Here is a 12,899-nt window from a genome sequence, read left to right on the forward strand (position 1 = left end):
AATGCTGAGCGTTTTTGCAAATTCTGATCCTGGAGGAGAAACTTCCCTGCTTCTGCCTCGTTTTTATGTGTTTTCTGTGGTGTTTTTCCAGGGGAGGGGGAGCAAAATGGGTCGAGTAAATCAGACAACTGTTGGAAAAAAGGGGACATGCAAAATCAAGTGTTCTACTTGCGTAATCTGTTTAACACCAGCGAGCCACAGAGCCTTGTGGGACACGGGAATAAAAGGAACATCTGTGCAGGCCACATGGCACGCTCCGGAGGAGTCCTCCATCCCAAGCAGCTCTGCTCTATTTGCAAATAAAAGCTCCAACCAACATCAAAAAGTTGAGGTGGATCCCAGCTGAAAGGGGAGAACAAATGTTACCTCTCGCTGCAGCGAAGTGCCCCCAGCCAGCAGCCTTCCTAGTCTTTTTAAGGGTGTTTTGGGCATGTGCTTCTGGTGGCAATTAATGTGTGTGTTTGTTTGTTTGTTAAAAAGGTTGTTTATTTTGGAGACATATCTGGGTTGGAAAATTTTTGGAAATTGCTGAGCTTCTGAAGCTACAATTAAATACAGGTATACGAGATTGAAATAAGAACGGGGATGATGCTCTTCTATGTTTTTTGTTTGCTTGTTTGTTTTAAATTTTTCTCTGTTTCTGCTCCCATTGAACGTCCTGGTAACCCATCTGGCAAAGGAGCTGCAGAGATCCGAAGGCTTTCCAGGCTGCTGCAGGCGGCGTGTTTGGTAAACAGCCCCGTCAGCAGGTGGGGCCCCGGGGAGCCACAGCTGCTCCGGCCCCGCTCCCCTGGGTGCTCCCGGACTCGGGGATGGCTCCAGGGGAGGACAAACAAGCGTTTCGTCTCCGCTTGCAACCCATCAGGGCGCAGTACTTCTTGCAGGGCTGCATCCAGTCTGCAGCTTTGCATCCTCTAGGCAGGCTGTTTTGTTTTTAACAGAGTCGTGCATCGGCAAGCTGGGTAGTCTGTACCAAGCAGGCACGTATTTTTTAATATGTAAATAGGAAAGGATGCTGGTTTCATCTCTATTCCAATGTACCCAGGGCGGCAATAACGCTTTTTTAAATCTCTGCGAAACAGATTGTACATGGCAAAATTAATGTCGCAACTCTCCAAGTATTTTCTCTAAAATATTTGAATTTTTGCATTTATTGTGCCGCTTGTTTGAGATAGCGAACGGTATCAGCCATGTATTCAAAGCTTAATTGGTGGAACACAGATTTATCCTAATTTAAAACAGTCGCTTAAAAACAGTTTTGTATATATGTATACATGGGCACAACTTTTCCTACAGTTGTCTGTTTTGGAGCGGTCTCGTAGGCACTGATGTACGAGTTGAACCTGTTTTCTTTCGTGCAACGTGGCTTTAAGAAACGGTTAGCTAAAGCAGTGTTTTGTACTCTCATTGCAGTCAATAAACATCCTAACGCGAGTGGCGCGTGAGACGATTGAAGTTTTACCTTTGATCCGGCTTTGAAACGTATCGTGCAAAATATCCAGGGTGTAAGTGCCTATGGATGTCTTTTTTCCCCCGGTGTTGGTCTCCTGGCCGCGTGGTTGTGTTTGAGTTAACGTCGGTTTTGTCCTGCCTGCTGCAGAAAGTGTGCTCCAGGTTGGGTTTGGAGCCCTGGAGCATCGGGACGGGACGGGCACAGTTCCTTGTGCCGTAATGTAAGCTCTTGACAGCTCCTTAAATGCATGAAATGCTACGGCCTGTTCTGCGGTTCGATGTAGGAAACAGTGATCTTGGTTGCTTCGCCTCCTCCCGAGGTCCCTTCCAAACCTTACCGTGCTGTGACTCTGTGAAACGTGCCAGGAGCAGCCAGACCGTGGGGAGGAGAGGGAAGAGGGCTGGGAGCACCAGGAGGGGCGGTGGGGCTGACCTCACGCTGGTGAGATGAAGCCCGTAGTGGTCCACCAGATCGTCTGCCACTGCTGCCCCTGAGATGGAAGTAGCGAAATATTAAAACTTGTCTTTCGAATCTGTTCAATATTGAGAAGATTAATTTTTGTTGGGGGCAGATTAATAGGTTTCCTATTCTGATTAATCCAGTGATAATAGAAACGATGTGATTGCTGGAATTAATGAAGCCCAGATTCACGTTCCAAGCTTTGATTGACTCTGTGCTCCAGCTACACAGAAGCTGCTGCATCTCATCACCCCTTATTCAGCTGGCGCCTTCGCAGGATCTGTATGGGAGTGAGGCGGTGCAGGAGAAAATCTGTACTGGAGGTCACATCGGGGAACCTGCTGGGGGAGAAGTTTGTCAGAGCGGCTCAGTTTTGCTCACACCGCAGCTCTATTGGAGTTTGCTGTTTTTAACCCGGCAGGCTATTTTTGTGAAACTCGTCGGAAAGGAGTGTCCAATTCAGACGTGTGGGCGCATCATTAGAAGCTTCAATTTGTCAATGCCAGATCGAACTCAAGTGCGTGGGTAGATCATTAAAGGCTTCAGTTTATCAGAACCGATCTATTCCCTGTTCCTCTCCCTCCTCCACCCTTCCCCTCCCCAGAACGCGGGGTGTCCCCGCGCCGCGGCCCGTGGGGTGCCCCGGGGCCATGTCGGGCTCCTCCTGGCAAGCAGCCGCCGTGCCTGGCTCCGTCGGGAGCTGGCGGGGGAGGAAACGTTTTGTGGAGTGTTTTGGTGAGGTCAGTTCTTGGTGGCATAAAGAAAAATCCCTTTTTCCAGGCGTGCCATCAAAGCGCAGGCCCGGCTGGGGCGCGATGTCCTCACCTCCTCCCGGTGCTGCCCACCATGGCCCTCACGTGCTGCAGGCCGAGTGTATTATTTAGTCAAGTCCCTTCGCCTCACAAATCTCACAACTTGAAATCTTTTGAGCAAGCATTAGCCAAAATGAGCCCCGATTCTTCATCTTTAAAACGGGGCTAATAATCCTTTCCTTCCCTACAGCCGTATCGTGGCTCAGGCCTGCTAAGCAGTCGCATACTGAGGTGCAGCAGGTCAGCCGGGGAAAGCTTGCCCCAACACGTGTAGATGCGGCTTTCTGCTCGGCTACATACCCATCTGCGTATCTGTCATCGAGCGCGGCGATAAACCCAGCCTCGGCTCTGTGTTCCTGACACTGCTCCGTTGCTCCTCCGAAGCGCTCCGCTCCTCATGAATAAACTCGAGCTGCTGCGAGCTGCGGGTCACTGTCGGCGTGCAGGTATTTCGGAGCCACCGAGAGAGACGTCACGTTTAGCATAAGTGGTGTTCGAAAACCCCTTTTGGGTCTGTTTTTATTGCGTAGCACGGTTTTATAATAGGGTCGCATAATCCCTATATTTAGGTTTCTGAACTGTTGTGATCTTCTTTGAGCCGTGGTAATGCATTCAGCTAAGGAGGGGAGAAAGCCCGGAGGCCAGAGAAGAACCTTTTTTAATTTTTTTTTTTTTGTCTTATGAAATTCCATGCAGTCATTGCTAAGACAGAAGCTTCCAGATGTTCCTCAGGACGGCTGCAGGGGGCTGCCGGAACAGTTAACTCCGTGAGGTCGGGTCCTCACCACCACCAAAGCGCTGGTGGCTGTGGCAGGGCTGGGAGCAGCCACCGCGCTGGGGACGCTACGCAGGGAGAAGACCGGGCAATCAGGGGTCTGGAGGCACCGTGTGCCATCTTAGCCTTCATTTTTGTTTCCTACACCAGTCGCTCAGGATGCTTTCCTCTGTCGCAAAGCTTCTTGTCTCCTTGGAGGTCGTTGCCTCAGGTCCCTGTTGCGCAGAGGCTCTCCCAGGTGTGCATGGAGGCAGCGAGCGCCCTCCCATTTGAGCTGCTGCTTAAATCCCGTGTGAGCTGGTGGGCACCGTGTTCGGGTACCACAGCCCCCTGCTCGTATGCCTGAGTGTCAGCTTGTACGCAGCGTGGATGTTCTGTCGACGGAGAACATATACATCTCTTTTACAACACCCTTATTAGTAAAGCGGATGTTTAATTTGTGCAGCGACAGCTTCCTCTAAGCTAAGCTTAAACTCAATCTGTGTTACTAATAGCTGGGGAAAAAAACATACTAATTGGTGTTTCTTAACTGATGTTTGCAAATTTTGCCTTTTCACCCTGAACATCAAATGGTTCTTATATGTGTTTTTCCTTATCTCAGAGGAAAGATTATTGCTAACAAGAGATCCTGCATTTTGTTAAGGTTTTATCGGGATGCGGTGAGCGCAGGCAGAGAGTAAATATTTCAGAAATCCAGACTGTTATATTTTGATAATGCGAAGTAGGTTAAAGTATCCGAATTTCATGAAACAGTGCAGTGTTTTTGAGCAGAATATGAATTTGGATGGTGACACATTTTGGTATTTAGGATGAACATAAACTTGCCTGTCGGAAGGAGCAAATTGCAAGGCTGAAATAACAGCATCTTTTAAAACCTTTCTTAATACTGTATGTTTCAATTTAATTTAAAGCAAAATAAATTCCACTGTGTGATAGAGTAATGTTTGATATGTAGACATATTCCTGTAACGCTCCCCACACCTCCAGCGCCTGTAACTGCCTTTTATTTTCAAAGGAAAATGGTAGGCTTTGATATGATTCTAACTAAGTGAAGTTTTAAAACATGTTTTTGTCTTTCAGTCTCCTGAGAACATTTTTTCTGAGTGATTCCAGCTTCCAGACACATTTGCCATGATAAGGGTTTCGATCCTTTCCCATATTTGCCCTGAGTCATGAGTGGATATGTGTGATGCCTGCAAGTAAAACTGGTGAGTCACCAAATCCAAGTTTGCAATAACTCTCACTTATTCTTTCTTACAGTCTCTCTTTCCCTCGCCCTTTTTTAACGGTAGGGATTTTTTGGGTTTCTTCTTTGTATTGCCTGTGCTTAAAAGCAAGTCACCACTATCCCTAACTGACACCACCCCCCCAAAAGAAAAAAAAAAAGACGATTTTATTGAAATCTCCATGGTATCAAGTATTATCAATACAGGAGAAAAACCTCCCTTCCTTTATTTCTTCCCAACATCCCCCCAAGTCCTTGGTGAAGATGTGAGGGCTTCCGTGGTGAAACTGGAGTTCAGCGATGCAAAGCCGCTGCCCGGGACTGAAGCCTGGCAGGCAGATGGGGTTTAAACATGCTTGTGTGTGCAATTCATGTAATGATTAAATATGAATATGGAGAGGCCTCCTCTCCATCATGTGTCAGAGGCTTTGCTCTCAGAGGAGCCATTGCCAACAAATAATTAGCTCCGCCGCTTGCTGCACTTACATCCCAGTGACAAAATGGTGTCACTGGTACACAGGAGAGCCGGCTCTTCACGTGCGCCTGCCCACGAGACCTGGCCGCCTTCCTTGCAGGGGAACAAAGGGAGAAAGCCTCCGGTAGGCAAGCCGGGCTGCTGTGTGTTGGGGCTTCATCAGGCCTGAGAGGTGGCACGTCCTCTGTTAATTGCAGTCACCATTTGCCCTTGTCGTTAGCCAGTGGAGCGCCTGTTGGTCCCCTTTGTGCTGTGGTAGGGCAGTTGTGCCTGTCGTGGCCGTGCCCCACAGCCTGGCACGGGGACACTTCCCTTGACCTCTCCTCCTACCCCTGCTGCTCTTGCACCTCCACACCTATTTACTACGTGGGGCGAGAGGAGGGGCAGTTATTTCTTCATTAATCAGAAGGCAAAGAGGTTGGGGAAGGAGGAACCATCTGACCTTACAGGAGAATTGGGAGGTCTATATAAGAAGTCTTTAAACACTATGAAACCTGGGTAATTAAATTCCATAGGAAATGGGTGTGCAAATTGTTTTTTCTTTTAAAATAAACTAGTGTTTCTGTTGTATTTCTAATATCCCTCTGTGTGTTAGAAAGTGCATTTCAATTCAGAGATTATAAAAACAGAGAAATTCACACATCAGTGAATTGTAATTTTTTTTTAAGTTTCCATTTTTTTCTTTCTTTTTTTCTTTTTTTTTCCAGAGGTAGCATAATTACCATGTCATTTAGCAAAGATTATAATAGCTGTTCAGTTTTTACCGACTGGTGTAGTAAACAGTTGAATAAACCCATATGGCAGCTCAAAGTGTGCATGCAAGAGAGAGATTCTTACCATTTCCTTTATGTCTGAATCACCAACCTTGCTGATACGACTCAGATCCCTGAGCAGAGAGCAATCCCAGACTCCTCCAGTGAAATTCTCCAAGAATTTCTCACTGCTCTGTAGCATGTGAATCAATTGATTTTAATCACGGTGGTTAGCTAATTAATTAATTATTTCTTTGTCCCTGTGAAGTATGGGTAGAAAACTTGGGGTTATATACAAAGCACGTGCCTCTCTTTAAAGCAGTCTGTGCATATACTTAATACTTCTTTAATAATGGTAAATAATATCTGGAGTCCAAATCTTACTGTTCAAGCCACTGTTAAAGGTCAAGGCCTTGCTCAGCCTGGTATAGGCTAAGTGCAAAAACACAGGGTATTGCAATAGCCCCGTGGCACTGCCTGTGATGGGACTTTGTGTCGGGTCTCAGCAGCAGCAAATGGAAGGACCGGGGTATTTGGAAGCATCCCCATGACATAACACTTTGAGTTATGGAGGTACAGAGCCGTGGCAGACCAGCATCCTGAGGAAAGACAAAGTGTTCGAGTTGTGTGCCCTCTGGATACCGTCAGTATTAAGACATGAAAGCAACCAAAAGGATTGTTAACTCTCTCCAAATGCTGGCTTGAACAACACCAAAAAAAAGACTTAGGCTATTCCCCATAAAATTCACTTCCAGTTATCTTAAAATTTTCTTGTCACATAATAGCTTTAAAATATCTTCTGAATGCATTAGACTCTTGAGGTGCTTAAAAAACATTGCCAAATAATGCTAGGAAATGAACAAGCGTTGAGCAGTCCCACTGGAAAGGAGCAGTTGGCCAAAACCGGTGCTTATGCTCATCTTAACCCTGATGTATGGGCAGCCCTCTGCCATAATTCTATCAGGAGATGGTAAGTTGCCTAGCAATGTACTGACTGTAGAGGGTACGTGTTGAGCTAATTCAGTTTTTGTTCTCGTTTTCCTTGAGAGTTCAGCTTAAAGGAGTGATCCTTTCTCTGGCTGCAGCAAGTGCCACTTCTCGGTATTCTCTCTCGTTCCCCACTCGAGTGTCCCTGATGATGTCAGGAATTCATTCACAGCCTTGTGCGTTTTAGAAGTTTCCAGCTTATTGAGTAACCAAATGTGGTTTCTGCTGATTGTGTTGACTGAATACGTAGGGCCTTTTGGAGAGGCGAGAGCTTTATTTAAAGCGGAGCATCTAGTTGTATACCATTTTATGGCAGACAAAGGTCATCTAGGGTAAGCAGCCAGAACAGTGAATTGCCTCATTGCAACACCTAGGAAAATGAGACAGAAAGACACGGTAACAGGCTTTAACAAATTGCTCATCGTTATAAATTTCTAAAGCCCAGGAATTGGTGCTGTGTACATTTTTAAATTGGAGATAACCATGCTTGTACAATAAATTGACTTAAGAAGGGAACAAATCAAGGTGATGGGGTGGTACTAAAAACCCCGTCGTGCAGCGCGGCGCTGCGCAGGAGAAGCTGGCGGCGTCGGCGGAGCCCTGCCAGGTCTGCGTGGCTGCTCCATGCTCCTGCATTGCTCGCTGGAGACGTTTGCACCAGGTTTCCTGCTGCCCTGTCCTGCGGGGGTGCCCTGCTCCTGCCGCAGCGTGCTGGGTGCCTCTCCTCCCGCAGGGATCGTCCCTGGCTACAGCAGGACTTGGTTCTGCTGAAACTTTCCTGTCTGGAACTTTGTGCTCTGGGGGGGAGGAGAGAAGAAGCAATTTTAACAATTTAATATACTACATAATATGTTTTATAAGCTGGTGTGAATGCTCCTAAGTATTTTGGTCTTTTTTTCATAACACAATGAACCTAATATTGGTAAAAATACAGATCTTAGCTGCCACCATAAAGAGAGGCTAGATTTAATAAACAGTTATGAATGTTGGCAGCTGCCTATCAGATTGTATAACATCGGCTATAGCACATGAAGACAGTGTCAACTTACATTTTATCTCAGAAGTATTTTCAAAGCATTTATTTTGCTTTCTCTTGAGTCCTTAACCTAATTCAAGTTATATAATTGGCTGAATATTTTTCCACATAGCTAATTGGCTGGGTGCCAGCGTGGAAACCATTGTCTGACTTGATGATGATCAGAAATTAACATGACATTTGCGTGGTGGTAATGGAATACATTAGTAATGTAATTCATGACTGTAAGAAAGAGACCATCATCTCCCACCTCTGATCAGCAGGAGGGGCTGGGAGGATGATGAAATGCTCCCAGCAGGCACCTCACAGCAGTGGCTGGCCAATCTCTATGTCAAATTTAGTTTTAAATTCTTCAGACAAAGCTGTAATGCTTACCAATTAATTACTACAAATGTCAATTAAAAATCTACCAAATAATACAGTAAGATTAAATTTCAATTAAAAAAATTACATTTAACAAGGAAGATACAACATTATTTTAATGAATTCTGCTGAAGGTGACAGTTTATCTAGATATATTTATACCATGTAGGTGGATCTAAATTCATTGGATAATGTTAACCATGTTACTCCGTATACTTATTAGTTTTGAAAATTATTTCCACTTGGGCTGTGTCCTGGAGGAGATGGGGCATCAAGGGGCATTTCTCATCACCGGGATGAAGGGGAATTTCATGCCTTTTAAGTACGAATACATTCTCACACCTAAAATGAGGGCTTTGTTGTAGACTTTTACACCGGCAGAATTAGTGGCATTTTTCATTGTTTGGCATTTATGAAACCGAACGTAGAGTTTTTGTTGTGGTGGTAGAACAAGACGTAACTTTGCTATAAATACGATGATTTACTCAGGACAGTTTTTCAAGTAATCCGTTTTGCCGTACGAACAATATCCATTATCCCAGTAAATCACTTAACAGGCAAAGATTTTGCTGTGCGAAGGTGGTGAACTGCAAGTCCTGAGCAGAGCTTTTATCTGCAAGGCTTCGCCCTGGCTTACGCTTAAATTAAATCTCCTAGTTGCTACTACGGATGCGTAAAGATCTGTTTTGAACCTGGAGTGGCGCAGCAGATGTCACACAGTGCGATGGAGCCGGGAGCCTCCGCGTGTGTGACAGCGGCACCACGGATCCAGGGTGTTACCCCTGCAAAGCGGCTCTTGTAGCTGGAGTGCTCTGTTGTGGGATTTGTTTTTATCCAGCAGGTCAGTTCCTACGGGCTGGAGGTAGAAATGGCAGTGCTCCGGGAGCTGGTGGGCAGGGGAGAGCCGGCAGGCGTGCGTGCGGGCAGAGCTGGGCCAAGCAAGCGGCTCTCCCCGCGGTGTTAAAGCACTGGTGAGCCAAGGCTTCTAAGTATCATTTGAAGAACTACTTTCTCAGCTTCTTTGATTTTTTTTTCGACGAGCATTTATTATGTTTTCACACCATCATGTCAAAAATAGGTAAGAGGGAAGGCATAATTGAGGAAACAGATTTTGTGTGTCAAGCCAGCACTGAGAAAACGCACTCCGAGGGACCAGGAGGCTCCTTCTCCTTGCCATTGCTGTGTCTGCAGCCGTACATTTCAGCAGGTTTAAGTGTAAAATAAAAAAAACAAACACAGAGACAGAAAAGCCAAAAACTACTAATGGCAGATTAAAGTACTGATAGCTACCTAGTAGACGGGCTTTGGTACCTTGTAGGTGTTCCAGCCTTGCCTGTCGGTGGGTAAATGCAAGTAGCACGATCTCTGCCTCACTGTTGTTCAGATACCTTTGGGTATTGGTAACAGCTTTACAGGATCATTCCTGCTTCTTGCTATTATCTGATAAAGCTATAATCAGCAGGAGATGGGAGACAGCCTTTTTTTTTTCCCCATAAAGGCCTCAGGAAATGGATGCTGTGGAAGTGTAAGAGCAGCTGAAATGTTTTCTCACCAGTCCTCACAGACAGCAAGGTGATGGAGAGAAAGGTAGAGCAAGGCAGACTCATTTCCTCACCAGCAGCCAGAAAGCTTTAAATAAAGAGGCAGGGAGGGAAGAGTGGGAACAAGTAACATCTTTCTACCAGGAGATAATGGTGTGAGGAGGTTGTGGGTTTGGGGCACCCACTGGTCGGGCAATTAGGTGGGCGCTGGAGCTGCTGCTCTTAAAAACCTGTCTTTCCAGGGGCTTTCAGCTCTGCACAGGGCCAGCCATTTTCTGATTTGAGCCCTGGGATGAAGCTCTTGCTCCAGCTGTTGTCTGAGAAGTGCTGTATGTGGTACTGTAGGAGCCGAGCACCTCCATACCACGAGCACTGGTGTGGTGGGGTGTCCCCGTGCAGCTTGTGCCCATCCAGAGCCCCCAGCGTGGTGTTTGGTCTCCTCATTGGGGTGTCCCCCTGAAGGCTTGTGCCCATCCAGAGCCCCCAGCGTGGTGTTTGGTCTCCTCACAAGTTCTTACAGGTGGATTTCTGCCTTTGGCAGGGAAACGCTTTCCTCTTTCTACGAGAGTTGGCCAGACATCTTGAAGGAAGAGTGTCTTTGACTTTGGAAGAATATTTATCTCTCTTAGTCTTTTCCTTTTCCTTAGTGTGAAGTTATGTCAGCTACATTACACTGAGGGAACGCTGAGCTGGGGGAGGATACTTTAATAAGCTGCCCTCTTGCTGCCAGTTTATTCCAAGCTTTCATCCGCTGATTTACATCCCATCTGAAGTAAAAATACCCAGACTTCAGTAGTTTGTTTACCTCAGCGTATATCACTGTGGGGCGACCCGAGGAGCTGTAAGAACTGCTCTGGCTGTGACATTTGCACGAGCCGCGAGGAAAGGTGAGAGCCGACAGACGCCGCGCACCGCGAAAAGGCAACAGGGTTTATTAAGTCTTCCTCGTACCGTGGTTTATAGTATTTAGACGAAAGCAAACATCTCCAAGGAGGGCTTAGGAAATGGGAGACTGGGGAGAGCTCTCACAGCTGATGGTAGGTCCCGGCCTCTCGAGGAAGGGGCAGGAGGCCGCCCCGCCGGGCAGGCCCGCAGGGGTGTCCCAAGGAGCTGCTGCGGCCCAGGACGTGGACGTGAAGCACTTGCGTAGGACGAAGCCATCATCCTGTCATCGTGGTAATGCTCCCAGGGAGATAGCCTGAAATACTCTTTGTCTTCGTTAATACTCCTTCCCAGCAGAGCCTTAAGAGATCATCCTCTCTTTCAGATATACAAGGAAACTGAATGCAGAGTTGTTTGTCAAGAAAATCCCATTTCTGTACGGCGGCTGTAAAACCCCAGATGCTGAGCGTACAGGGAGGCTGCTCTGTCATCGGCCGGCGGAGGGGAGAGTTGAAAATAAAAGCCAGGGATAACTCCCTTCTGACAGGGGTGTGGTGGCTGTGTCTTCAAATGGCTTCGGGAGCCTGCCACGCCAAGCCTTTATGGATGTCGTTCTCACGAGCTAGGTAACAGATAAGTCCGAGCAAGGATATCTATATGAAAGGAAGACCTTTGCTCTAGGAAAATATCCATCACTGCTTTTAACAGCACGGTTCGGGATCGCAGTGTGGAGCGTCTGAAGCGTTTTGGGTCCTTTTGTTGCGAAGGAGGCGCCGCGGGACCGGGGCTGCTCTTGAAGTCTCACAAGCATTCAATATCCCATTGACTGCGGGGCAGCAGGATGTGACCGCTGCAGAAAGAAAGGCGGCGTTCGGGGGCTTTATGCTTATTGTTTTCAGCAGAGCTGTACTGGAACCAATAAAGTCGCTGCCACCACTGCTTTGAGAAAAAGTGGCTACAGCTGAGAAAGAGAGAGGCAAAATTATGAATTAAAAAACCCAATGCCAAACCCATTATTTTGCTCTTGAGAAAAACATCTTAACTTTCCTGTCTTTTTCTTTTTTTTTTTTTTTTCCACATGGAGTGAATCTTTGGGACACTAATGTTCCACTGTCATGTTTGTTTAAAAATTGTTTTGACAATGCTTTTCTGGGGTCAAATCCTGAAGTTTCTCTCCATGTGTTTCAGCTAGGCAAAACTCCCAGCGTCTCAACAGGGGCTTTTCCAACAGAGGGGAAGACTAATACTTCTCGATTTATTTGGGAATTTCGTCTGAAGCAACAAAAGAGAGGCCCGGATTTTGAGTTTTTGGGTTTTGTTTTTTAAGTACCACAGAATGGTGTCCAGCTGCACAGCGGCACGACTGCACGTGGGCTGGCTCTCGCCGTGGGTTCAGCGGGCAGAGCCCTCACCTGCACCCTGCCCTCGGTGCTCTCGGGGGTTTGGCCTTCACCTGGGATTTCCAGCCTTTTGTGGGTTTAATTCCAGCCTTAATACTGCTTCAGTGTAATGTTTTCGTGGTTTAATGTTCTTGGAGTTTTTTTACAGTGTTTCTTTTAAATTCTGTCACTGAAGTGTATGAGAGTTGACAAGTGTAAATATGTAGTTAGACAATTTCAAAAGTGTATTATTTACTGATCGACCATAATGGCTCCAAAGGAGCCATTATACTCAATCATATCATGTCAGTCTGTGGCACTTATTATGATGGTAATATGGATATGCATATTATATTTTTTTTAAAGCAAGAGAAGCGTTATTGTGCGTGTGTAAAAGCTGTTTTTAATTGTCAGTAATGCTCTGAGCTTTTTTTGATATCAAGATTTTAAACCACCTATGGCTACCAGCCTACAAAGCGTGGTAGCAAAGATCTGTGTTGATGCGCAGATGAAAAAAGCCATGCCTGGTATTTACAGCAATGTGACTGTGCGTGTCCTTAATGTGGCTCTTTTATGGCTTTATTAGATCCGAGGGCAACCTAGAACCCTAACCTGAGAGCTTGGCAGGTAAAAGCTTTCCGTTTTATCTCTGCAGCTTTCATCTGCTCCTGTAAGCTCTTTCCCTGACTTCCTAATTGTGTTTGTGACATTAGCAAATGGCTGGTCTGAAAATACCGTGCAGTGTAAGTCATGTTAATTC

General features: G+C 46.3%; 1 protein-coding gene across 16 annotated transcripts in view; it reads left to right on the top strand.

The window, feature by feature from the left end:
• The window catches only part of FOXP1 (forkhead box P1), a 370,718-nt gene that overhangs the window by 38,338 nt on the left and 319,481 nt on the right, over positions 1-12,899 (top strand). For 15 of the 16 annotated variants that reach the window (XM_035547093.1, XM_050712861.1, XM_035547101.2 and 12 more), the window contains exon 2: positions 4,580-4,707. The exons of the other annotated variant lie outside the window; for it this stretch is intronic. The gene's annotated coding sequence lies outside the window, so the exon portion shown is untranslated. The remainder of the gene's footprint in view (positions 1-4,579; positions 4,708-12,899) is intronic. 16 annotated transcript variants of the gene reach the window in all.

The sequence above is a fragment of the Cygnus atratus genome, chromosome 10 (genome assembly GCF_013377495.2).
Source record: "Cygnus atratus isolate AKBS03 ecotype Queensland, Australia chromosome 10, CAtr_DNAZoo_HiC_assembly, whole genome shotgun sequence".
Taxonomy (NCBI): domain Eukaryota; kingdom Metazoa; phylum Chordata; class Aves; order Anseriformes; family Anatidae; genus Cygnus; species Cygnus atratus.